The sequence below is a fragment of the Panthera tigris genome, chromosome C1, assembly GCF_018350195.1.
Source record: "Panthera tigris isolate Pti1 chromosome C1, P.tigris_Pti1_mat1.1, whole genome shotgun sequence".
Taxonomy (NCBI): Eukaryota; Metazoa; Chordata; class Mammalia; order Carnivora; family Felidae; genus Panthera; species Panthera tigris.
The window spans coordinates 78,953,398-78,981,294 of record NC_056667.1 but is presented as its reverse complement, the minus strand read 5'-3'; the positions used below and the strand labels follow the sequence as shown (position 1 = coordinate 78,981,294).

Here is a 27,897-nt window from a genome sequence, read left to right as displayed (position 1 = left end):
CAAGCCCTGTATCAGACTCCGCACTAACAACACAGAGCCTGCTTGGGATTCTCTCTCTCTCCCTTTCTGTCTGCCCCTCTCCCACTCATGCTCTTTCTCTGAAAATAAAGAAATAAACTTGGAAAGAAAGAAAGAAAGAAAGAAAGAAAGAAAGAAAGAAAGGAAGGAAGGAAGGAAGGAAGGAAGAAAGAAAGAAAGAAAGAAAGAAAGAAAGAAAGAAAGAAAGAAAGAAAGAAAGAAAAAGAAAGAAAGAAAGAAAGAAAGAAAGAAAGAAAGAAATACTTTTTATTGAATACCTTGTATGTGCCAGGCACCGTGCTAGGCTCTGGAGATACTGTGGTGTGCTGTCATAAATTGTTTACAAACATTGCTGCATTTTCCCTTTCCCATTATCCGTACCTCTTTGCAGTGTGACTTTGCAGTTTCTCCCAGCGTGTGTCTATTTTTCTACCTTTGGGTTTGTGTGTGTGTGTGTGTGTGTGTGTGTGTGTGTGTGTTTAGTGTTTATTTATTTTTGGGAGAGAGAGAGAGAGACAGAGCATGAGCAGGGGAGGGTCAGAGAGAGAGGGAGACACAGAATCTGAAGCAGGCTCCAGGCTCTGAGCTGTCAGCACAGAGCGCAACGCAGGGCTCGAACTCACGAACCGCGAGATCATGACCTGAAGTTGGATGCTTAAACTAACTGAGCCACCCAGGTGCCCCTATTTCTCTACCTTTTGAATCTGGGCTGGCTTTATGACTTGTCTTGACCAATAGAAAGTGGTGGAAGGGCTGTTGTACCTTTACCAAATCATTTAAGAGGCCTTGTACCTTTCAGTTCCTACTCTTGAAACCCTACACCTGTCATGCAAACGCACCCTGCTTAGCCTGCTAAATAATGAGAGACACGTGGCCCATTGACTTTCATTGTTCCAGCCAATGGCCAGCTACCCCCCAGACAGATTAATGAGGCCATTTTGGGCCTACCAGCCCCAGCTAACCCAATAGATGATGCCAGATGCATAAGCTGACCCATAGACACCTGAGAACGTATGCATGGATGTGTTTTTAAGCCACTGAGTCTTCAGTTGGTTTGTTTAAAAGCAAGAACTAACTGATACATGAGCAAAACAGATACCAGTTCTCAAGAAGCTTACGATCAAATGGGAGAGACAAACTTTAATCAGAAAATCCTACAAATATATGTTAAGGAAAAGGAAGTGATACTTAAGTCAGCCTCCCATGATAGGCCTTATGACCCTCATATGCTGGTATTCATACCATGTGTGGTCTTCTCCCACTCTGTACCAGGTTTGGTGTACTTAACCAATAACATATGGCAGAAGGGATGATATGTCCCTTCTGAGATTAGGTTCCAAAGACTGCAGCTTCTGTTTTAGGCTCCTTCTCTTTCTCTCTCTCTTTTTTTAAGTAGGCTTCACACCCAGCATGGAGCCCAACACAGGGCTTGAGCCTACAACCCTGAGATCAAGACCTGAGCTGAGATCAAGAGCCAGATGTTTAACCAACTGAGCCACCGAGGCGCCCTTCCTTTTCTCTCTTTCTGGTCATTAATTCTGGAAGAAGCCAGCTTGCATATCCTAAAGATACTCAGGCAGCCCACGTAAATGTCAGGTGACAAGGAACCCATCTCTCCACCAATAGTCCAGAAGATACTGAGGTCTACCAACCACCAAGTGAGGGAGCTAGGAAGGGGTTCCAGATGACAGAAACCCAGGTTAACAGCTCACATGTAACCTCCTGAGAGACTCCTGACCCAGAACCATCAGGCTAAGCCGCTCCCAGTTTCCTGACCCAAAGAAACTGTGAAATAGCAAATTTGTGTTGTTTTAGGCTGGCAGATTTGGGGGCTAATTTGTTACATAGCAACAGATAAGTAACAAAAGGAGTTAATAGATAAAAGAGGGGAAGGAGGTGGAATGTTCCAGATAGAGGTGACTGAAGGGCCTACAGGAGGGACTATAGCACATTCAAGAAACAGAAGGCAGACCAATGTGGCAAGGGTTCAGAGAGCAAGCATGGCCTTGTGGGTCTTACTAAGGAGTTTGCCTCTAGGAGCAACAAGAAATCAGATTTTGGGGGGACCAGCCTGGGGACTCCAAGGAAGCCTAGGTTCTGAGACTAGTGGGAAGAAGAGGGTGGCAACCCAGGTCTAAGGAATATTGTCCTGCTTTGCCCTCCATCACGAGTTGCAACAACTGGAATCGGGAAAACCCCTTTGGAGGCCATCCTCAGTGGGGGCAGCTCCTTGTCTCCCTGTGATGCCAGCCCGGGACCCTGAAGGCCAGTTACGGTGGTGGCCGGGGATGATCGTAGGCAGCAGAGGTCAGGCGAGAGTGCAGAAAGCGTGTGGAACAAGAGAGGATGGTGGCAGGAAGGAGGAAGAGCCAGCGAAGGAAGAGGTGGCTGGAGAGAGAGAAGTGCAGTGTCTGAAGAGGCTGCGGAGGGAAAGGTGAAAGGAGGAAGAGGGAGTGGGAGCCACAGAGAGGCCTAGGAAGTCTGCTGTCACTAGACAGTTGGAGACCTAACCAGGGAGTAGGAGGCTATTAGAGACACTGGTGTTCAGAAAACCTGGAGAACTCACTCAGGGATCTGTGTGTAGCATTCAAGGACAGGAACAGTCACTTGGATGAAATAGAGAGATGGAAAGTAGGAGAGCAGTGGTACTGGGGGGGGTGGGGGGCAGCTGGCGCTGCCTTGGAAAGTAGTCCCCGCTCAGGGGCTTGAACTCACAGGCATCACTTGGGGCTGCACGTGACCTGCAGAAGGGACCCTAACAGCCATCTTTTAGGGAAAAGGGATGAGTTTCCCAGTTTGAGCGCCTAAGATGTGTTTGCCCCAGGGCAGAGCTCATGGGCCCTTCCGGCTCTGATTAGCCCTGCTAGGGTAAGGTCTCTCCAAATTAGTGACTTTGGGTTTTAGTTCTCGGTACTCAAATTACCTTTCGAGGGGCTGAGGAAGAGGGGGCAGATAACCTGCACCAGCAGAGCAGGGAGGCTTCTGCGGCCCCAGCTTTGCCAGGTGTAGCATAGCTATGCTCGCCTGGCTTCCTGGGCTGGCCCCTCCAGCAGATGCAAAGACAGAAACAAGGGCTCATGTGCAGGGAGGGAGGCCACCCCTGGCCAGCCTTGTCTACCCTTCTAACCCCTGTCCCACCAGGAATGGATTTATACTGCTTAATAAGTACTGGGGCACCTGGATTTTTATTTCATTCCCTTATGGATTTGGTCAAGCTAGCCTGATCTTTTTTGTGTAGCAAAAACGAGTCTAAAGGTATGAGTGGGGGCACTTGGGTGGCTCAGTCGGTTAAGCCACTGGCTCTTGATTTTGACTAAGGTCATGAGCTCACAGTTTGTGAGATAGAGCTCAGACTCTGTGCTGGCAGAGATTCTTGGGATTCTCTTTCTCTCCCTGCTCTGTGCACTCTCTCTCTCTCTTAAAAATAAGTAAAATGAAGATTTGAGTGTTCCCCAAAACACCTTTGCAGAGGGAAAGCAATGAAAACAGAGCATTGAACAGATAGATTTATTTTGACTTGACTATAGAAAGTTAACTTATTTTTTCTTGTTTTAAATAACATATATTTAAGATAGAGATGTGAAAGAATTATATGATGGTCCTTACAGAGGAGGGTTGCATTGATCAGATAAAGAATTTTTCCTCCAATCTAAACCCCATAAGTGAGAAATAGAATTTTAAAAACATACACACAACAGCTTTTGTATCTAAACTGCCATCTTTTTTCTCTCTCCATGTCTAGTCCAGGAGATACTGCCCTCCCTGCTTCTTGCCAGGAGATATTACCCTCCCCCCCTTCTTGCCACTCTAATGGAGAGGATGGCTTCCTTTGAGCACTCAGCACTGTCAATCCTAGTCTGATGCCAGTAGTTGAAGACCTCCTCGTCAGGGTCGCCCTATGCTAAGAAAAGGCTCTGTGTTCTGGGGGCCCCTGCGAACACCTGTCCACACCACAGCCTTGCTCCACTGAAGCGCAGGGTGGGGGTGGGGGACATTTGAAAACAAAGTCCGTGTCAGAATGTCAGTGCTTGCTCAAAACCCCTCCCCAGTTAGGCAGATTCATTGGCTTCTCCCTCCCTTGAGTGTGCTTTTGACCAGACCGCAGACTGGGAGGATCGGAAAGAAGGGAAAAGAGATGAGGCTGTAAATCAATGTAGCCTCTCCAACTCTTGGGGTCAGAAAACAGAGGAAGGGACGAGAGACACCCCCACCACCAGGAAGGCCTGCTGTTATCACATGTGCCTGAGCAGTCACCTGTGGACACCCTGTCGTTCCTTTCTTCTCTGTGGCTTTGAACCAAATGCTCTTGGAAGGGAAAAAGCGCTGACTTCATTTGGGCTCCCGGGCCCTCCCTTCTCTGAACACAATGAGGACTTTTTTTCAGGTTATTGTGGCACTTCGGCTGCTGCTTTTCATTGCCTTCTTCAACTTCGCAATCAGTTCTCCTCCTGATACCAATTTTGTTTTTATAAACCTGAAGCTTAGAAGTCTTTTCCCCACAAGCATCAACAGAAAGCACCTGGGTATTCTAATCACTGTTGGCTCTTGCTGAAAAAACAACCTGCCAACCTCATCCTGGCTGGGCACTGGACACAGGCCTGGGAGGGCAACCCCAGGACCCCATGAGTCTTTGGAAAGAAAGAAAGAATTCCAGCCAGCTCAGGTGTTTGGGAGATTGTCGAGATGATCCTTTCCATGTGGATATCAGTGTGGTTTGTGAGTAGGTAAGTAACATGAGGGACTTTGGTGGAAACCACAAAGTAGGAACTGAAACCAGTTTCTGTCAGTCAAAAGTTTCATGCAGCCAGCACATTTCAGTATTTGCAATTAGTATTTTTTCCTTGCAAATGTCTTCGTGTCTTCTGAGGGTAACAGGATGCTGGGGAGGGAATTTATGGATTAAAAGTATGGAGATGAACAAGATCATGACAACTTGCAAAGGGACCCCCAGTTGGTTGGATTTGGGAAAAGGATGTATGAAACTATTGGTGTTAACAAGAACGCCAGGCAAAACCAGATGAGGCACATTGTAGGTGAGGTTAAAGTGGTCTGGGGATTCTTCCTACTACCTGTTCTCTGTCACACCAAGGGTTCAATTTCACATTAGCCTCATCCATCAGAGCCCACATGCAGCATGTTTGGGGGTTTTCATTGTTTTGTCAAACCCTGGAGCAGAGGGAGAAGTGGCTTGGTGACAGAGTAGAGAAGTCTGCTTATTACCGAAGGTCATGTTTCGGGCGATACTTCTCGACTTATTCTTTTCTCCATTCGAGTTCTACACAAGTGAGCAGTAAAAGGAGATGCTTATCTCCTTCCTTTATTTTAGCAGCCTGAAGTTCCATTTCCTTCTTGAAACCTCTGACTCAATGGCTGGAGGAACCCTCCCCCACCCCACCCCATCCTGTCCATGCATGCAGCTTGCATGACACCCCTTCACTCACCACCTTGCAAAGCACTCTCAACTCACTGCTTTTACACATGGTCATTTGCTTTTTTGTTTATTTTACGTATGTGGGTCACCTGTTGCCTAGGTAAGTTTTAAATCTGGCTGTGTTGGTATGATTAACTTTTGATTATTCCCAGAAGCACAATAGTATGTCGTAGCCATATAAGCATGTAGTATTATTTTTTCTTTTTGATGATAACATTTGCCAACCATTAAATCACGTGGTAGTGGTTACTTCTTAGCCTCAGCTCTGAATGATCTAGGCTAGGGACTGTTAGAACCAATATCATCATCATCATCTTCATCATCATTTTTTTAAGTTTATTTATTTAGTTTGAGAGAGAGCATGCCAGCAGGGGAGGGGCAAAGAGAGAGGGAGAGAGAGAATCCCAAGCAGGCTGTGTGCTGCCAGTGCAGAGCCCGACTCAAGGCTTAAACCCATTGACCATGAGATCATGAGCTGAGCTGAAATCAAGCACTGTATCCTTTTTTTTTTTTTAATTTTTTTTAATGTTTATTTTTGACAGAGAGAGAGAGAGACAGAGCATGAGCGGGGGAGGGGCAGAGAGAGAGGGAGACACAGAATCTGAAACAGGCTCCAGGCTTTGAGCTGTCAGCACAGAGCCCGACGTGGGGCTCGAACTCACAGACCACGAGATCATGACCTGAGCCAAAGTCGGATCCTTAACCAACTGAGCTGCCCAGGTGACACTCATCATCATCATCATCATCATCATCATCATTGTAAAGCATGATCATTTAATCTGGATTTTGCACCTCTACTACACTTAAATAATTGTTCCTATATTGTATTACTGAATAATTTTTATTGTTTTCTTATTTTTTTAATTACTAAAGTAATACAGAGAACACAAATTTTGGAAGATAGAAAAACACTCTTTTGGTGTATTTTAGTACATTTTTCCATGTATGTAGATTTATATTATTTTTTCAACAATAATGGTTACACTGTAGTTTGTTGTAGAGTCTACTGTTTCACCTAATAATAGATGATGAATATATTTCCATACTGCTATTCTTTTATAATACAGATTTTAGTAGCTGTGTAGTATTCCATTATATAGATTTTACATGACCAGTTCTCCACGATTGGACATTTATCAAACACTGATAGAAGAAGGGCCTACTATGAGCCAGGCATAGCTCTAAACTCACTTAACCCTCATCATGACCCTATAAAGGAAGTGCTACTGTTATCCCCATTTTGCAGGTGGGGAACCTATGGCACAGAGAGGTTAAAGAACTTGCCCAAGGTCACACCACTTTGTCAATGGTGGAACCACCTCGAAATGCAGATAATCTGACTGCACATGTGTGCTTCCAATCACAACACTTTGCTTGCCTCCTGCTCTATTGAAAAGTAAAGACCTTTCTCCACCTAGGAGAAAGGCTTGATTTATAGAAGACTGCTCTGGCAAAAAAAGGAACCACTGTCCTGTGAGTCACTGTTATTTAGAATTAAATTGTGAGCTGTTCAGACAACGGGCAGGGAAGCATCTGGGCTGGATGGACAGTGTTAGCTCTGTAGCCCGGAAGGCAATCCCAGGAGAGGCTGCAGACCCAGGTCCGACCAGCCTGTGACCCGGCTTACTCCCCTTCCAGCAGAACCAGCCTTGGAAGGCAGCCCCAGCCTTGCCTGAGTTCCCGGAATTTCCTCACACCAAACCCAGAAGGCCTTTGCTTTGCATTCAGCCACAGGAACAGCTGCATCTGATCCAAACCAGCCTCGGGAGACTGGGACCAGCCAGGTAGGAAGCTGCCAGCCTGGTGCTGGGCCCTGGAGCTCAGGGCAATGCTGAGCCAGCAGAAGCTGGCCCCGGGGTTGTGGAATGGTGTTGATCCAGCCTATGAAGTGGCTTCTGGAGTAGCGCCGGGAGCTTAAGAGAATCCTCTGACTAACCTGCCCAGGCTCCAGGGTGGTTGTTTCCTGGGTAATTCTGGGTCCTTATTCATCGTAGCTTTGAGTGTGTGCTTTAGATTTGACCACGTCCTCTCCTACCCTTTCACTTCCAGTAATGATCATATGATGTCATCACTAATGATGATAATTGTTCTGTTTTACTTGCAGAAACACAAGCGCACTACGGGGTGAACAATAGTTAACAATAGTTATCATTTTAGTGATGAGGCAAGGGAGTCACACAGAAGTTAGACAACCTGACACCGGGAAAGGGTGTCAGGGCAGGGAAACTTGCCTTGAACCTGCACCCCAGAACAGGCCACCCCACTCTGGGCATCAGAAGGTAGCTGGGCTGGAAGGGAAATGCTAGAGGCAGGGGAGAGCAGAGAGAGAGAGAGGGAGACACAGAATCTGAAGCAGGCTCCAGGCTCTGAGCTGTCAGCACAGAGCCTGATGTGGGGCTCAAACTCAAGAACCATGAGATCATGATCTGAGCAGAAGTTAGAGACTTAACTGGCTAAGTGATCCAGATGCCCTTAGAAGTTGCGTTTTACATAAGTACCTTAGGCAATTGTTTACAGGAGCTTGGAGGTTTGTATGAAATAACATTTCTGCATCTTTCCCTGGGAGATCTATCCGTATGCCTTTATTGTTTTCTTTTACAAGAGCTCCTGGAACACACAGACACCACATCCAGAGTCAGTGTCACAGGGTAAATTGGTCTGGGGAGCCATGATTTATCACTGTAGTCCTAATACCCGCCCCCCTAAATGCTCAAGATCAGATGCTTAAATTTTGTAGAGCCCATGAACTTCTCTTCCACACATAAACCCACACCCCAAGTTCCCACTGGAGTTAAGACTCTACCCCCTTTTCCTAGCTGTGGAAACAACCCTAGGTGGAGCAAGAATCAACTTCCCAACTTAGGAAGATCATTGGCTTCATTTGATAACAATCTAAAGACCATAGAAAAGATGCTTTATAGTGGAATTAGGTAAGACTGGCAAAAACTGGCTTTCCTATCCTAAATCATTTTGGGGGTGTGTGTCTATTGAGTTTTGGAGTTTTTTTTTTTTTTTAAGGAAAGAAAAGATGTATTGTTTTAGCTGCCAAAGTCTTTGAAGATAAACCACAAAAAATAAAAGTGCAATGTCTGATAGGCTTTAAAAATTAAAAACAAAGAGTTGCTGGTATGCTAGTCAGTTACAATAATGTTAGTGCCTGGATTAATGATGTAGTCTCTGACTTGATCTTCTACAATCTATTCTCCCCACTGTGAGCAGATCAGTCACTTAAAAGTGCTATAGAGGTGCCTGGGTGGCTCAGTCGGTTAAGCTTCTGACTCTTGATTTTAGCTCAGGTCATGATCTCACAGTTCACGAGATGGAGTCCGCATCAGGCTCCCTATTGATAGTGGAGACTGCTTGAGATCCTCTCTCCCACTCTCTCTCTGCCCCTCCCAGCCTCATGCTTTCTCTGTCTTTCTCAATAAATAAATAAACATTACCCAAAAAGTGTAATAGATCAGGTCACTCTCCTGCCTAAAAACACAGTGACTTCCTGTCACACCCAAATGGGTCCCAGCTCCTCACTGGGCATTTAGGGCATGGCCCTTATCTCTTTGCGGAGACAGAGTGCAGCACAGTGGCTAAGTGCTCCACGGCCATGGCACCCAATTAAAATCCGGCTCTGCCTTCTCACTAGCTGTGTGACTTCGGTTAAGTGTGTCTACTTCTCTGTACCTGTGTTCTCATCCATTACCACAGAGAGTGGGGTCCCTTTGCTGGTCTCCTGGGCCTATTTGTCTACTTCCAGAGTCACAGTTTGGGGCTCTACTAGGATCAGGTTTGAAGTCTGTGAAGAATGTGGGTAGCTACCACTCTGACTATAATGAAACCACAAGTATGGGTGATTGCTGTATTCCTGAAATTAAAAACAGGGTGGGAGCATGCCCTCTCCTTCCTGTGGGAGTAGCTGAAGCATAAGTGCACTGAAATCGGATGCCCAGAGCTCCAGGGAGGGCTGGGACCTGGTGGGTTCTATGCCACTGGCCAGTGTGAGGTTTCCAGAGGGCTGGGGCTGTTATCAGACATCCAGTCTTAATGAAGTGTTCTGGCTTCATGCCTGCCTCTGAGGGAGCTTCTGGGACTGGCACGGCATAGTCAGATCAGGGACAGGGCACACTGCTGTCCCCACCATACAGGATCTGGGCCCGAGCCCAGGACTCCACAGACTTATTGCAGGACCTAGTTGCCACGGCAGCCACTTCCACTGCTCAAAGCCACGTGCCAGGTGTGGGAACTAGGTCGGCTTGCTGACCTCCTGTGACCCTGGGCCTGAGCTAGTAAGTTGGGGTAATAGAGAGGAGGTAGGCTGCAGTTGTGTTTAAGACTTCTTTCTGGCCCATGTGCTTGGATTTCTTGTCAACCTTCTCCCTCCTTACATGAATACCCACCCCTACACACACACCTCTACACCTAGACACACATTCCCCCCCCCCCAATAACACCAAACAGGATTCTTGGATCGTTTAAAAAGAGGGGCCCTGTGGCTTCAGGAGGGATCTGGGATCAGGAGGGCAGTGATGTGGGTATGCACAGGTTGGGGAAGGGGGCGGGATGTGTACAAGGATTAGTGTGTTGGCCCCAAGACCTTGCGACGTGAGACTATCTCTCCTAAAGTTCAGGTGGGATGGTCACTCCCTTTACAGGAGGGTTAGGTTTCTTCTGTGGATGAGCAGTGTGTCCACTCTACACCATCCCAAACCACAGGTTTGTGTGTGGCCTGGGCTCTTCGTTCTCCCAGCCCCTTCTCTGGACCAGGTCCTGCCCTGCCCCTGCAGGTGACTTGGGTGCCCTCAGAGGAGAAAGTAGCTATCAGGCAGGTGGCTTAGGGACATAGGAAGTGGCTTTTCTGCCTCAGGGATCCACTGTCTGACCTTGAGTCACTAGGAGCATGTTGGGCCCCAGGGCAATCCTCTGTATCATTTGGGGCCTATAGATACCAAAGATGCAAATCAGTCTTCTGAAAGAGGCCCTGGGGGTGGGGCTAGAAAATGGGCATGAGGGGTGGGGGGAGCCACCGTGTCAGACAGGCCCCTGAGGTCCTGACCAGCCTGGACTCTACCCTGTGCCCCTTGGTCTGCACCAAGTCTTTTTTGTCCCCAGTGGCTTTGTATTATTCCTCTTCTTGTAAATGTTTAATTTTGTTTTATCTTTTTCAAAGTTATATGCCTTTGTGAAGAAATGTCCCATGCTAGGAGTCTGTGGGGCTTTTCTCATTGCCCAGCTGACCTGACACGTGTCGGGAGTTGGCTGTGAGCCAGGATGGGCCCTGGAACTTCTGTGCCGACAGAAGGAACTTGTGGCCACAAGGGACAATGTTTCAGGGTTCTCCCTCTCCTCCCAAAGGCACATTTGGGGTCAGATGTGGGGTCCCGGGTCCCCTAAAGGAGGCTCAATAAAGGGGACCGGTGACAGCAGAGGACACACCCCATGAGCTCGTTTTCAAGGAAAGAGAAGGATCTCACGATGACAGTTGTCTGTATGGTAGTGACTCAGCGCATGCATGTGCCAGGCCCTGTGCTCAATGCTTTGCTAATGTTATTGTGTCTGATTCTCCAGGGCCAGTCCAAGAGGTGAGTACTGTTCTATTATCCCCGTTTTCCAGGGCGGAACTTGAGGTCCAGAGAGGGTGAAGCGGTTCGCTGGAGGTCACGTGGCCTCAAGCAGCAGGACCAGTCCTGAAGCCCAGGTTTGACTCTGTAGGCTGTGCTTTTGACCCCCACCCCGTCTGCCTCCCACTCGACCACGTCCACTGCAGCCAGCCACCGCTGTACACTGGGGGCTGAGGGGTCCACGAACGTCTGGGCAGCCCTTGCCTCCAAGCCTGCTTCCCTTCTCCCAAGCCCTGAGCGTCAAAATGCCCTCCAGTGATGTAGTGTTCCTTCCTGTGGAATCTGCTGAGAGATTGCTCTCGACTGCGTCCATGTGTTCTCCACAGGAGAATCCCATAGGGAAAAGATTATCAAAATACTTGCTGGCCTTGCAGGGAGTGCTTAGAGCCATTGCCAGGCCCTGCTGGGTGTGTGAGGTGCAAGGTGCCACCGTCCCTCTGGCTTCCGTTCATATCTCTGTTGAAGGGAAATGGGAAGAATCCAGTGGAAGTTCTAGCTAGCCTTCGATAAGCCCAGCAGAGCACAGATGTCAGACAAATAAATAGGTATTTAAGAATTTTCTAGTTTCAGGGGTGCCTGGGTGGCTCAGCTGGTTCAGCGTCAGACTTTGGCTCAGGTCATGATCTCACGGTTCATGGATTCCAGCCCCGCGTGTCAGGCTCTGTGCTGACAGCTCAGAGTCTGGAACCTGCTTCGGATTCTTTGTCTCCCCCTCTCTCTGCCCCTCCCCCACTGATGCATGTGCGTACACGCGCGTGCGCTGTCTCTCTCTCTCTCTCTCTCAACAGTAAATACAAATGTTTAAAAAAATAATAAAAAAAGAAAGTACTTTCTAGTTTGGTGGGATCTGAAATCTGAACTGAATGAAGTGCCATTAGCACCCTCCTGGAGTCTTGAGTGTGCCAAGCCCCTCGGGTGTGACATGAGCCCTGGGTCCCAGCCAGAAGACCCAACATCTTGCCTGACTCTGCCTTTGTGGGGGCAGAGGGGACAGTGAGGAGAGATGACCTTTGAGAGGCAGGGGAGCGTCTAGGAGCCAGGCTGTGTGAGCTTGATTCCAAGTCCCTTTCCTAAGAGCTGAGAGACTTTGGGCACATTCTGTCACCTTTCTGGGTCTCAGTTTTCCCATTTGTACTGTGTGTGTGTGTGTGTGTGTGTGTGTGTGTGTATTAAATGGGTCTCTGTGTAATATCCCATCCCTGGAACGGTGCTTGGCTATTACATAAAAAGCACTAGGTAAACATTGTTATTATTATTTACAGCCCCTTCCTGCTCTCACATTTTATTAACTAAACTGTGGGTCTTGGCAGTTATTCCCTGAGAGGTGATGCTTTGGTTGAGTAGTGGGTTGAGAAGCTGGATGGAGGGAAAGAAGTTTCTCCCTTGCTGGCTCATATTTAATCAGCTCATGAGTTCTTCTACTCACCCTTCCTCCCCGCCACAAGGTACAGCTTTAATACAATTATTTCACCTGAATAAAAATCCTTAGGGGTGGGGTATGGGGAGCAAGGAGTGTAATTTTCCCCTGAGGGTGCCCAGGAAGTATGATCAGGGAGGGAGAAGATAGTAGGGAGATTGGCTTCAGTTGCTGAAGCAAAACTCTGTAAGCTTTTTCTGTTCCTTTTCACTATTTTGAGTTTCTCTCTCCCCAAGGGAGATACTTTGCAGGTGACATACTTTGGGTTAAAAAACCCCATGTGTCTGAGCCAGAAAGATCAGAAAATTCAAATCAGAGCCCTGCCGCTTACCAGCTGGCCAAGGGTATTTCTCCTCTCTGAGGTTTAGTTTCTTCATCTGTAAAATGGAAATAATGATACTTATTTTACAGGGTTTTTGGAGACTGAAATATGATCAGCTACTCACAGCACAAAACAGGGGCTCAGAAAAGCTAGTTTCCCCTCCCCTTGCCTCCCCTGGACATCTGTGCCTTAGAGGCTCCTCTACCTGCCTGTCCATCTTTGGTCCCAAGCAAAAAAGGCAGGAGGCCATCCCCAGGCTCCTTTCTGTTCTGTGCTGTTAGTTTTCTGAACAAGGCTGTAATCTTTCTAGAAGTGCTCCTGGCAGGTTAGAACCTGTGAGCTGTCACCAGGAGTGGATGTTATTAAGGTGAGGCTATAAATAGAAATGGAACAAGGGGGAAACTCAACAGCCCTTTCTCACTTGGCATTCAGCCAAAGGCTGGTGGCCTAGCTCTCCGGCTGAGGTCTCTGATAATAGCCAAGACTGGTGGTAGTCACAGGGTGGGCTTGGGGAGACTGCCTGTCTTTACCAGGTATCCTCCACCCCATTCAGGAATGAGTCATTAGGGTTTGGGTGACTGGAGACACAGCCGTGGATAGACTGGCCTTCTTTCCTCTGGCCAGGGAGACTTTGGATGGCCGGGGGTGGGCTGGGAGGGAGCAGGATGATGGTAAAGGGGGTGATAGGGAGGAGTAGGGCATAATCATGGGTCTGGGCAGCATATCAATAGGCTGACATTCTGAGCTTCCACCCATTAGGGTTCCTGGGGCTCTCAAAGCCCTTGCCGTCTTCTGCCAGATCCTGGCTTTCTCTTGCATTCATATAAGCTTTTCTCATTGCTGCTGCCAATGTCTTCTTCCTCAAAGTCACAACAATCCCAAATGGTACCTTTTTGCAATTTAGAAACAGGCACCTCTTCTTTCCAGCAAATGCAGTTCTGCACCAGGACAAAGAGCTTGGGAAATGGGTGCACGGGCTAGATTTCAGCCTCCATTTGCTCCTTCAGTTGAGCAACCTTTTGCAGTGAACAACCTGCACAACTGTGCACGGCAGCCCATTTTCCATTCTTTGCTTTAATGGTCTGGATTGGCCATGCTGCTTCTGCTGCTTATTCCGAACTTACTGCTCCTGTCTCCACTTCCCTTCCCATAGCATGGCCAGCTATTGATAGGTTACAAAAGATAGCCTGGCACTATCAACTTTTCCAGCCCCTCTTTGAAGAAGTTTGTGATCCATTAGTACTAGGGCTGGGTCAGAGGACGTTTGAAGGGCTCCATGGAGTCCAATTCAGCAATAATCTTTGTGACATTATTGAGCAACCTAAGCCCAGGTGGAGATTTACCCCATCTCCTATAGAGTATGAATACCTTGTCTATCCAAAGAGCTCCCGCAGAGGCTGAGGGCAGTGTTTCCCTCCACTATGGTAGTATACACCTTATAGCCCTGGGCGTTCTAGCATCAGTCTTAGCTTTTCACCATTCCTCCCAGAGGTCTGGCAGGTTGGCTTGGAAATAACCTTCCTAAAGGCCTGCTCTGACATCCCAGAATTCCTGAAGGGGCAGGTATGTGGATCAGTGTCCTCTCTCCCACCTAGACTCCACAGTACAGTATTCCTTCACCAGTGACTGGCCCTTGGGGTTCAGGGTGGTCTGAAAACATGGCATTTTATGATTCCATCTCTCCCTCTCTTTAAACCCACAGTCTCTGTCAGAATATCCGGACCACCTGTTAGACACGAATGGTTCAAAGCCAAGTTTCTGGTAGCTTTGCCAATAGCCAGGAGAGGCCACTCCCTTTGAGGAACAGAGATAGAGGTGGGCCGATCCCTGGGTGGTCCTCGTGCTGTATTCTGAAAGGCAGAAGGAGGGGAGAATTGACTTGAGACACAATCATAGGTGCAAGGAAGAGCCAGCCGTTGGTCACTGTGGTAACAACTAAGGGTGGAGAGACGCTGTAAACCTGTAAAACAATCCCCAAACTTTCTCCCTAGTTAATAGCTGGATGTTCCCAGGTAATCTGGTAAATGTAGTGTGTTATAGGGAAATGTTGGAAGGGCACTAGCCCAGCTGTGTAGAGCCAGCAAAGAAGTTGTGGGGAATGCGATGCCTGGGCTGGGGGTAGTGGTGGGGCGGAAGGCAGTTGGATGAAGGAGGAGGGAAACTGAGCAATGACGTGGCGGCTTGGGACAAGTGAGGGCTTCAGGAGAGCCACCCTGAGGAGTTTGGACTGTAATTTGTGGGTGGCAAGAAGCTCTTGAGGGGCCGTAAATGGCGGAGAGATGGGATCAGGCCCACATCTTAGCAGCATCGCTCAGGCGGCTGGGTGCAAGACTGGTTAGAGAAGGGCAGGATGGAAGGGCGGGAGACCAGCCAGGAGGCTAAGGTGACAGAGTCCAGGTGACAGAAGAGAAGGACCTCTACTGGTGTGGCAGTGGGGAAGGAGAGGAGGGCATGGATTTGAGGACCGTTGAGGCATAGAGTCCCCAAGACTTGGTGCATAGTTTGGCTGCGTGTGTGCATTTGTGTGGGGCGGTGATGAAGGGAGACTGAGACCCAGGACAGCTCCCAGAGTTCCAGCTCAGGCAAGTAGCCTGACATGTGGAAGAAAAGAGAAGGACTGGCTTCGGGTGAGTTAGCTTTGGGATGTACTGGTTTTGAACTGTCTGTACCAAAATCAACATTTAGCAGACCATTTGGATGTGAGACTGTAGCTCAAGAAGCAGGTTGCAGTAAAACTATGGAGTGTGTGTGATAACCAGAGAGAGTGAGCTGAATTCAGGACCTGGATACATCCACTTTCAGGGTGGTTGGAGAAAGAGGACCCACAAGGAAGGTGGGCTGGAGAGGGTTGGAGAGGTAGGAGAACCAGGGGAAAACGATGTATTAGACGTCAAGGGAGTAGAAAGATTCACGAAGGAGGAAGCGGTCACCAGTGTCACATGTAACAGAAAGGTCAATCACGCAATGTCCAAATCATGCCTGCTGGGTCATGCACTCTGAAGGCTGTTGTCAGCCTCACGGAGAGCACTTTCAGCAGAGGAACTGCAGATCCGCCGGTGAATGAAAGGAGAGAGGTAGTATGGCAGGTGGTACCTGGTAGGTGGGATGGAGTTCAGGTGCAGATCACTGGAGGTGGGAGGTCAGTGTGCTTTGACACTGGAGCACCGGAGGTGTTGTCACAGGACAGACGTAGGTGGCTTTGAGGACTGGCCAGCTCCAGGCTGGTTTCGGAGGAGTGTCCAACGACAGGGAGAGCACAGTCCAGGGTTTCCCAAGAATGTGTGATCATAAGGACACATGGAGTCTCGTTAAACACGAGTTCTCCAAGTCTCTGCCTGGATCTCTCCAACCCAGACCTGTAGGAGAGGAGCCTGGAAATCTGCATGTTCAAGTTCCCCAGATGATTCTTAGGATCAGGCCAACTGGAGAACATTGATATCAGGGTGAAGAAGGGGGGATTTTGAGAAGAATGGATAGAGGAAAGGTTTGGAAGACGCCCTGGGAAGGAAGCAGAGAGAGGCAGGCCAGGTAAGAGGGCCCTGAAGAGGGTGGAGAGAAGCCATGCCCAGAGGGCTTATTTTGGATGGTGAGCAAGGGTTCCCCTTTCTTTACTGTGTGACAGAACTGGATCATAGTCAACTTCTGGTCCTGGTAGGGAAGACGGGAGAGTGTGCCTGGAACACTAGTCGCTGAATCATTTGTGGATGTGGGTTTGGATCGTCTCTCCTCTGAATTGTCTCATCTGTAAATAGGGGGAAGGTTGAAAGTCAAATCAACTCCTCTGCCTCTCTTCCTCTTCCTTGTTGTCTGGCTGTCATCCTGGCGGGTCCCAAGAGAAAATGGCCGGAACTTGTCACTGGGTTTCAAAACACAGAGGGGCTTTATTAAGTTACCTCATCTCTGTTTCCAAATAGAGCCAATAAAAAGCTAAAAGGCCATTCTAAGAAGGAGTTCACACCATCTCTGAAATTTTATAGGCTCAGATAACCCTCTAGGACTGGAGGGTTTCCTCTTTTCACCCTGTGGTGATTCAAGCAGGGCATTGCTGGGTCCTGGAGCCGGCAGCAGATAGATACATAAGTGGAGTCGGCGGCCACCAGTATGACAACCACCACTGCCCAACTCAGTATGCATTCCTCACCTGAAATTCCACAAGGAGGCAGGTGAGGTTGAAGCAGCCAGGTGTGGAAGGAGAGACGTGGGCTTTAGAATCCCTATCAGATCTATATTCCAGTCCTCTGATGCTTTCTAGACATGTGACCTTAAGCAACTTAACTTCCCTGATCCTCAATTTCTTCTTCTGGGAAGAAGGGCATTATATCTACCTCTGGGGGCTGCTGTGCAGATTAGACAGGCGAAGCACAGAGTGCCAGGCGTAGGTGCTCAAGCACCTGGCAGAGTCAGTCACTATGGATCACTGTTGACTGCAATCTGCATGGAGAACCCAGAGAAAGGGACTGGGGAGGGAGAGTACAGGGGGTAAGGGTCCCTGGAGGTACTGTTGACTAGTTTCTGTCTCCAGTAGTTACCAGAATCACTGCAGTCCAGGTTCACAGAGGCATCTTACCTGTTCTTTATTTTTACTTTGTTACCAGAGGTGGTAACAGTATAGTATTATTTCTGTATACATGCTTCAAGGTCAGGGACTACCTGATCTGCTGTCCCTAGCACTTAGTACTTTGGGTGTTCATTAATAACATACTCTGAAGGAACAGAAACCACAAGTCGAATCATCTGGAGTGCAGTGTTTAAGAAAGGCCAATGTGACTCACTTCAGAATATGCAAGGATTATTCACTAATTTCCTTCCATGTGGTGCATTTGTCACTGCCTGGTCACGCTGGGAAGAAGAGTTCTTCTTATGCCTTCCAAGTTCAGAAGCCCCAAGACAGAGACAGATGAGGTCACATGGGGAGCACACGGGGGTTTGAACTTCCTGGAAATGCTGACAACCAAGAAGTCTGCCTCCTGCTCTCATTCAGACGGGTCCTCTGAGCAGGAGGAGAACAGGGCAGCAGCTTAGTTAGCTCCCCTAAATCTACAACAGGAGAAAGGAATTTTCCTCAGGCTGCCTGGGGATGATGAGGAGGATGACTGGCACATTCCCCTGTAAGAAGGTTGCTGACCCAGGGCAAGGCCCTTCTATGTGGTTTCCTGCCATGGAGGAAATGTAAGTGTATGTGGAGGCAGACTGTGATTCCCAACCCACTGAAAACTCCCACCGCTTGCACCCTGTGCCTGAAAGTCTGTTCAAAAGTCCAGTTCATAGATATCTACCGAATGCCTACCAAGTGCCAGGCACTGAGTTAACCCAGCTGGCTTATTTCTTTTAAGAGTCACTTTGCTAAGTCATGCCATTCTCAAGCAACTCAACCCTGACTCCCCCACTCACTATGAGAAATAGGGGTTTACTGGGAGGAGATGTGAACAGCGGAGTCAGGAAGTCTAGTTGAGAGACTTCCGTGTCTTCGCTATGTGAACTTGGCTGGTTACTCGGCCTCTGTTTTTTCATCTATTGGGTGATTAATGGGCTTAATCACCTGAGTTGCTGAAGGGATTGACCAAGGTGATGTGTAAAGCTCTTAGTCCAGCACTAAGAACATAGCTATGAATTTGAATTCGGGCTGTGTTTCCTCCCACAGACCCTTGGGTCCTCTGCCCCTCATGGCAGACACCTATACCAATTCTAGGCATGCTTGACTGTGTCCTTACCTTTCGGTAATCTTGGTACCCCATTCAAAGGCGTTCCAAATGGCCGCCGCCCACGAGGAGTGCCCCACACCAACTGAGTGTGTGTGTGGTGGGGGGAGGGGTTCGTGTGAAGAAGGAACGAGAGAGGAAAGGACCAAATTGATGACCTTGCCCAGCCCTCCAGCTTGCTATCCCAGATGCCCTTGCACTTGGGTATTAAGATGTGTGTGGCAAGCACTTCATTACTAATAACCACAGTACTGCAGATTGTAAATAACGTATTTAAAAAGTCAACTGGCAGACACAAGATTGTCTCTATCTTAATATCACTTTTATGCGCTTGCCTTCCAAATGGCTTTTCAAATTTAAATTTTAACTGGTCATTATGGTGTTTTTCAAGCATACACACAAGTAAAGAAAATAGTGTAATGAATCCCAGCTTTAATAATTATCCACATTTGGGCCAGCAAAGGGTGTCCTGAGTGAAAGAGAAAGTTGTGGGATCATGCCCTGGGATTGCATACCCCTGCACTCACCTGGGAGTGAGTTCTACAACATTCATGTCTTGTTGGAAAAAAGGCTGAAAATTCTGCATCTTTCCAATTCATTTCGGGTTGCCATCTCTTCCCTCTGGAGAATGGTAGTAACCCGTACATGGCCAGGATTGACCGAGCTCGAAAAATGGGTGGTACCATTGGAGCCTCACAAACGGAGTGTCCTCTCTTTGCTCCTGACTGACCCTCTCTACTCTTGAGTCGAAAATGAGGAAGGGTCAGACAGAGGCAAGAGATTGCTTAGCTGTGAGCCATGAGCTAGCCTCCACTATGGACCCTCCGACCATCTCTCAGCAGCCACCTGCCTGCTGAGGTCACCAGTGTCCTCCAGGATGGCTTGCGTCCTGTTTTGTAGAATGATGACTACTGTTTTTGATAAGCACCTTAAACAATGGAGAGAAAGGGATAGTGTAATCTGACCCTGAGCTGTGTGGACCCCATAGGGAGGGGGTCTGTCACACTCATCAGTGAATCAACTTTAGCTCTGAGGTGGGGAGGAGGCCATTGTCCCCACTCAGCAGTGGCAGCCTATGAACTGATGAACTGATGAAACATTTCTCCCAGAGGCATAATTATTACCATACTGTCATCATTTCTATAGTGCTTTCCTTCTGAGAGGCTGTGGTCACCACCCCCCAGCCATGACATCCCCACACCTACTCAGGCAGTGGGGGTCCAGGAAAGAGCAGGGATTGTAGAATGAGAAAATCTACATGTCAGTCCTGGCTCTGTTGTTTAATTGGTTCAGTGCTGTTGTTCTGTTATTTGATTTGCTCTTGGGCAAACCCCTGAACCTCCTACCTCATTCAAAAAATGGGGATGATGATGTTTTATCCCAGAGTGATTTAAAAACCCATATAAGGATTATTCATTTTATTTTCTTAACTGCACTGGCTTTAGGCAAAACTGTAAAAAAAGTGAAGGGTTAATTCAGCACTTCCCACATTCTGCATCTGAGCCAATTCCCCCTTATTCCCAAGTCCCCCTTCTCTGCTTATCCTGAAAGCATCAGATGCTTCCAGACAGCCAATGAAAAAGACAGCCATTTACATTAATATTCACAAAACGGCTGGTAATTTAATCTCAATTGAGGAAACAGTCTCTATTTATCAAGTGGTCACTAAGTGCCAGGCACCGATTATATTTTGTGCAGTCCTCACAGCAGTGTCATCAGGTATGTGACCATCATCCCCATTTTACAGATGAGGAAACTGACAGAAGTAAGATGTTTGCCAAGAATCATGGAACCAATCCACAAAAACTGGGATTCAAATGTAGTTATGTCTGACTCTAAAAGCACTGTTATTTGTTTGTTTATATCCTCTTTGTAAGATATTATAACCTAGTGATTCAGAGCACAAACCTGAGCCAGATGGCCTGGGTTCAAAGCTCAGTGCCTTTACATATCACTGTGTGACCTGGGCAGGAACTGTGTCCTCATCCATAAAAAGGGCTAAGAATAGTGCCACCTCATAAGATCATTGTTGGAATTCAATGAGTTAACATGCATAAAGCTCTTAGAATGGTACCTGGCACATAGAAAGCACTATGTAAGTTATCATTAATTATGAAAACAGTCAGTGCTCAAGGAAAAAATTCAAACAGTTTGGAATAACATGAAGGACAAAGCAAAGTCCTCTCCTGCTCACCTGTCAATTTTACCTCTCAGTTTGATGGGAGAAAATCCTTTCAGACATTTTGTCCATGTAGACACATAACCCCACACTAATATATGTTTGCCACTTTTACATTAACAGTGCAATTTGGTTTTTTTCACTTTATGACGTTTCAGATATGTTTCTGTATCAGTTCCTATAGAATTACCTCATTCTTATCAGTTGCACAGTGTAATGTAGTCATCTCTCTACAGATAAACACGTTTTTATTTAAGCTACAAACAATGCTGCCATGAATATCCTAGTGTGTACAGGTGAGTGAGTATTTCTGCCGGAGAGATTCCCAGAAGGAGAGTTGTGGGGCAAAGAGCACATTCAGAGGTAGTGTTCTATTAGGTCATCCATTAAGGATTAACATTGTTTTACAGAACAGAGAACTGTAGAGAGAAGTTGGTGCCTAACACAAAGGAATGAGCAGCTAATCATGGAGTTTTAAGTGATAACATTGTTAGGAAGATTTTTTTTTTTTAAGATGGTGAGTGAGTACTACCAACATCCCACAAACCATTCTATTAGGCTGAAGCCCACTTATCTGGGAGACCAGCTTTGCTATCAAAGATTGAATTAGTACATCTAAGCACATCAGGCTTTTCTTTCTGCCTGGCTCCTCCTGTTTAGGGGAGCTGGCAGACTTCATGTTCCCTTCATTTCCTACAACTTTCCAGGCTCCTTCTGCTGCACTAGACACTGCTGCAGGGCTCCCCTCCACCCCGTGCTGGTGCAACCTGCAGCATCTAAACTAAGCCCCTTCCCATCATGATTCAAGATGGCAGCCAAGTGGCCATTGCACTAGGTTTTACATACATGTGTTTCCTCTTCCTTCATTCCATAGTGAAGCATTTCTTTTCCCAAACTCCTTCTCGGCAAATTCACCAGCGTCAACAGTCTGTCCCCAGTACTTTTCAGCTCTCCCTTCTCTGTGTTCCAAAGCACAGGGGCCTCAGCTGATCCAGTCTTTCTCTCTGTATCTATCTATGCTGTGCTATCTGATGACATACTCAGCTCCCTATCTCCCCAGGCTAGTGATGCTTTCCATAATGTAGGGCCTAATGAATTTGTTTTTTAGTGACTTCTAAAAAAATGTTTATTTCTTTAGTTTGAGACAGAGAGCGAGTGAGCAAGAGATGTGCAGAGAAAGGGAGAAAGAGAGAATCCCAAGCAGGCTCCACACTGTTAGCTGAGATCATGACCTGAGCCGAAACCAAGACTTGGAAGCTTAACCAACTGAACCACCCAGGCACCCTATTCAAGTGACTTTATTTATTTATTTATTTATTTATTTATTTATTTATTATTTACTTATTTATTTTTTAAAATTTATTTATTTTGAGAGAGAGAGAGAGCACAAGTGGGGAAGGGGCAGAGAGAGAGGGAGACAGAGAGAGAATCCCAAGCAGGCTCCACACCACCAGTGCAGAGCCCCATTTGGGGCTTGAACTCATGGACCATGGGATCATGACCCGAACTGGAGTCAGAGGCTTAACCCACTGAGCCACCCAGGCACACCAATCGACATTAAAAAAAAAAAATTTTTTTTAATGGTTTTATTTATTTTTGAGACAGAGAGAGACAGAGCATGAGCAGGGGAGGGGCAGAGAGAGAGGGAGACACAGAATCTGAAGCAGGCTGCAGTCTCTGAGCTGCCAACACGGAGCCCGACATGGGGCTTGGACTCACAGACTGTGAGATCACGACCTGAGCTGAAGTCGGACACCCAACCGACTGAGCCACCCTGGCACCCCAGATTGACATTTTTAATAATAAAAATAATACATGTTTGCTGAAAAAGGAAAACCTGTAAAGGAGAGCTGGGTAAATAAGGAAATTAAAATCATCTGGATTTCCCAAATTATCCAGAGATATTTTGGTGTATTCTCTTTCAATTGTTAAATAAGTGGAGAAGCTAATTCATGCAAACCTTGTCATTAAATTAAGAAAGTAACTACGGAACAAGTGTCCAGACTTTGGTGATGAGGCAGGACCTGAAATAGTAGTTCAAATGTAGACCACCAGGCCAAGGTGTATCTTGTGTAGAAAGTGAGCCTCTGTTGTCAAGAACTGCGTCTTTTTCACTCACTCACTCACTCATTCAGTGAGTATGTGAGGGTCTATGCAGCCATGGCCCTCCTGCAATGACTTCTGTAGCCGATATGACTGAGTTAGTTGGCAGCCATCACCCAGACCTTTTGGGAGGTGAGTTGACTTCCCTGCTTGGTAGACTGGGGATTTCCATGACACCAAGTCCATGGTTAGCTCTTCACAGAGCAGGAACCTGAATGGTGAGGCTTCTGAAAATCTTGCAGTGCTTGCTGCCCAAGTGCGTGTCAGAGATACCAGCTCTTTGTGTCAGTGGTTTATTATATATAACTTCAGGGAATTCTGTCTCTCTGTCTGCAGTTGTTCAAGTTCAGATTTTCCGTTTGGTCTTTATCGGTTATAGCTTAAATATCTGGTGTTCCTTACTTTTTACCATTTAAGTCTGGGGAAAGCCAGAATTTTAGGAGTTATTTTTCGTTAAAATACGTTTCACCCAATGTCTGCCCCAGCAGCCTCTTAACTAGTGATGTCCTGGAGGGGGTGGGGATCAACAAATTACTTTGTGGCAGGAAGGGATCCACTCTAGGTGGAGTGCTCCCTGACAAAGCCTCTTACACTGTCCAGAAGACATCAACTCCGTATCACTGGTTACATTGTCCTTTTATGAGTCTCTTTTAGCCCAGGGTTTTACTGTTTAAACATTAATGTGGGAGCTCCCTGTGCACCTGAAGAAATCTGAATCTGAAAATTGTTTATAGCACAGCTCACGTCCTTGGCATTATATTTATTTAGCTTATGAGGGAGCTTTAGCATTCGTGTAAAATGAAAGGGCAAAGGGTCTAGAGTCCTGGAGTTCATTCATTCATTCAGTAACTATGTACTAACTACCAATAATGTGCCAGGCCCCAAACTAGGGACAAAACAGAAGTAAAACCAGACATGGATCTTAGAGTCTATAGAACAACAGATGTTAAACAGAAATAACAAAAATAAATGTGTGACTATGAACTGTAATGAATTCCAAGAAGGAGAGGGGGCTATGGGGCACATATTGATGGAGAGCCTGTTCTGGGTTTCTGGGAAGGTTTCCCAGAGAATAGGACATCTGAACTGGGATTGGTCATTTGATTTCAGGGTGCCTCAGTCTCCTCATCAGTAAAATAGGGATACTATTAACCCTCTTTGACTCACAGACATTGTGGAAAGAATGATCATGTACATGAGAGAGGCTTTGAAAAATGCTCAGTGTACCTGAAAGTGATCCTGCTGCTCTCTAGCAGAGGCAGCTGCGTTCTGACTTCTACATCTGTCGTCAAGACAGGCATTACTCAGGCACTTGGACTGCAGACCTTTGATCATTTTCCTCCACCTGCCAGGCAGCTGGGGTCAGATGGACTTGGAGTTAGCCTTGGTGCTGCTACCTACATCTAGTGCAAATTTGGGTGGGTTACTTAGCTGCTAAAAATTCACTTTTGTCACTTGTGAAATGGGGTGATATCATACCAGCTCATGGCTTAAGGCTTGTAAAGACTTAAAGCACAGTATTTGGTTAGTAGTTACTCCTAACCCAATTGTAGCTTCTGTTATCATTGCTAATTATTAACTCTTGCTAATTATTTCTTGGCGATAACTTTGCTTATTTTGGTCCTTCCATCCCCACTGCCACCAGCCTCTTCAAGGACCTTGTCATGTGACAATTACCACAGCTTTCTAATCAGTATCCTGCCTCTCACTTCTCTGCTTCATTCTGCCTGGTTTCCAGAAGGAGCTTCCTAAAATAATAGTGCTTAGCATATATCATCTCTTTTCTTTAATATCACCACTGGAAAAAAGATTGCAGCTCATTCCACAGAGAGCTAATATAGAAGGAAGTTGTAGAACGTTGATCATAAAAGGACCTACAAATGGATAGAAAAATGGGGGTACAAATTCCAAAAAGGAAAAATAAATGGCTACTAAACATGAAAAGATGAGCAGCCTCACTTATATACTAAGAGAAGCGCAGATTAAAATTGCACTAAAATTCACATTTTATCAGATTGACAAAAATTCAAAAGTTTAATGATAACTTCGGCCCAGCATAGGGGGAAAATAGGCATTTCCTTAAATTGCTGGAGGGTATAAATTGGTATGATGCCAACGGGAGGCAATTTGGCATTACTTCTGAGAATTACAAAGGCATATACTCTGTGGCTCAGCAATTGTACCTTGGGAAATTTATCTTACAGATATACTTGCACATACTAATAACATATATCCAAGATTATTCATTGCAGTATTGTTTGTATTAAGAAAGGGTTGGAAACAACCTAAATGTCCATGAATAGAGCACTGATTAAGTAAGTTACAGCACATCTCTTCAAAGGAGTACCATGTACTAAAATGGGAAAATCTCCAAGATATAGGGTTAGGTAAAACAAAACAAAACAAAACAGCAAAGTGTAGAACTATGGTTCTACATATTAATAGCAATTCAATTGTTACCTCTGATGGGAGGGGAACTGGGCAGATGGGAGACAGAGTTGAGAGGGGGACTTTTCACTGTCTGCCATTATATGTATTTTTCAGTGTTACCCAATCAAAAATTACGGTCAGCCCTTGAACAATGCAGGGTTTAAGGCACCAACCTCAGTACAGTTGAAAATTTGCATCTAAATTTTTTTTAAGTTTATTTAGAACAAGAGAGAGAGAGAGAGAGCATGAGCCGGGGATGGACAGAGAGAGGAGAGAGAATCCCAAGCAGGCTCTGCCCTGACAGAACGTGGGGCCCACACAAAATGTGAGGTCGTGACCTGAGCCGAAATCAAAAGTTGGTTTCTCGACCAACTGAGCCACCCAGGTGCCCTTGGATATAATTTTGGACTCTCCCAAAACTTGACTAATAACCTGTGGCTGCCCAGAAGCCTTACCTTACATAAACAGTCAGTTAACATATATTTTGTATGTTACATGTATTATATGTTGTTATTGTTATTAAGGAAATGTTTTTAAGAAAATCATGAGGAAGAGAAAATACGCTTACAGTAAAATGTACTATATATATCAAAAATAATCCTTCTATAAGTCGACCTGCACAATTCAAACCCATGTTGCTCAAAGATCAACTGTATGTTAAAAATACTATTATCCAGCCATTAATGTATTGAGCACTTACTGTGAGCTAGGCACTGGGGATACAAGTGTGAAAGGAGTTGTGTGGCAGAAAGACCACTGAACTTGAAGTGAAACCACCTGATTCAAATTCTGCCTCTGCCTCTTACTAGTAGCTATGGATCTTGGCACATAGTAGGCATGCAACGAATCTTTGTTGAATCAATTTATGGTTGAGGTTTCTTAACCTTTCTGAGTCTGTTTCCTCCCACATAAATGGGGATAAAGACGCTTCCCATCTCACAGGGGTTTGGGAAGACATAGACTGTCATGAATCAGAGCATAGCTAACGATGACCACTATATGCCAGTCACTTTCGCACTTTTTATTCCCTTGACTCCTCATGTGCATTTGCTCACTCACTCATGAGGAAAAGGAAGAACTGAGAGGAACGGTGACTTGCCAAGGCCTCTCTAGGTATGAATTGTCTAGTCTTTCTTTATGGCTACCTGCCTATGATGCTCCACAAAGTATAAGCTTTACATATAGATAGTAGGTGCTCAGGGAATTTTGAAAATCAAGAAAATCCAATGCAAGTTTGATCACTGTTTTTAGTGACACTTCAGAGCAGCAGAAAGTCAGTCACTGTATTTCTAATCATTCAGTTCAGAAATAAACCAGCTGTTCTGTTTGACATTCACTGTGCTGAACATTTTGGGAAAATTCAACAAAAATAAAAAGCATGTGCCTGTCATGAGGTAGGGAAGATAAAGACCAATCCACAAAAACACCTATGAGGAAAATGTAGAAACTCATTCTTTTTTTTTTTTTAATTTTTTAACCCTTATTCAGTTTTGAGAGATAGCATGAGTGGGGGAGGGGCAAAGAGAGGGAGAGACACAGAATCTGAAGTAGACTCCAAGCTCTGAGTTGTTAGTGCAGAGCCCAACGCGAGGCTGGAACTTACAAACCATGAGATCATGACCTGAGCCAAAGTTGGCTGCTTAACCCACTGAGCCACCCAGGTGCCCCTAGAAACTGATTCTTAGGGATGCTGCACTTAGAATCTTACAGACTTGCCAATATAGTTCCTTCTTAGGGGGATGAAAATGACATAAAATATACACAACATGGCACATTTTTTAAAGCATTTTGATTGGAGTAGAACATACAAGAAGAACAGTGCACAAGCCAATTAGTTTTTATAGACTGAAGGACAGTTAATTTTTATAAAATGGATACATTGATATAGCCAGCACCTGGATCAAGAAATGGATTATTACTAACATCTGGAGCCCCCTCTGGGCTCCCTTTCCATCACTTCCCAACCCTCAAGATAACCATTATCTTTACCTCTAACATCATAGGTATGTTTAGACTGTTTTTGGAATTCACATAAGTGGACGTATATAACATGTACCCATTTGTGTTCATCTTCTTTCACTCAACATTATATTTGTGAGAATCATGCATCTTGTTGAGTATAGAGGTAGTCGTTATTCCTGTATAGTATTTCACAGTTTATCTTCTCTTCCAATGGTGGACAGTTGGGTTGTTTCTTTGGGGCTGTTATAAAGAGAGATGCTATAAACATCTTTGAACATGTCTTTTGGTGAGTATGTGTATACCTCTCTGTTCAGTAGACAAGATCCCTAAGGATAGAATTGCTGGGTCACAGGCTACATGTTAATTTAGTTTTAGTAGATAATACCACCTAGGTCTGTAAAGTGTTATACAAAGTTCTCCAATTTTAGCCATTCTGGGCAGTGTAAAGTGAGACATTGCAACTTCAGTTTTCATTTTGGGGGTGATTAATAATGGAGAACCTTTCCATATGTTTATTGTTTTGTTTTGAGAAATGCCTGTTTATCACCCCCCCCCCCTTTTAAGAAATGCTATTCAAAAATTCTGCCTATTTTCAGTTGGATATCCTGCCCTCTTTTTCTGATTTGTAAGTGTTCTTTGTAGATTCTGTATACAAGTCTTTTATTGGATACATGGGTTGCAATGATCTTTTCTCCCTTTGTGGTTTGACTATTCACTAATGGTG

The 27,897-nt window shown here is 46.0% G+C and overlaps 1 protein-coding gene across 2 annotated transcripts in view; it reads left to right on the top strand.

Moving 5' to 3' along the window:
• The window catches only part of BCAR3 (BCAR3 adaptor protein, NSP family member), a 208,721-nt gene that overhangs the window by 65,878 nt on the left and 114,946 nt on the right, over window positions 1–27,897 (top strand). Inside the window, exon 1 of one of the 2 annotated variants that reach the window (XM_042997924.1) lies at window positions 7,088–7,233. The exons of the other annotated variant lie outside the window; for it this stretch is intronic. The gene's annotated coding sequence lies outside the window, so the exon portion shown is untranslated. Of the gene's footprint in view, window positions 1–7,087; window positions 7,234–27,897 lie in introns of those variants that run through there. 2 annotated transcript variants of the gene reach the window in all.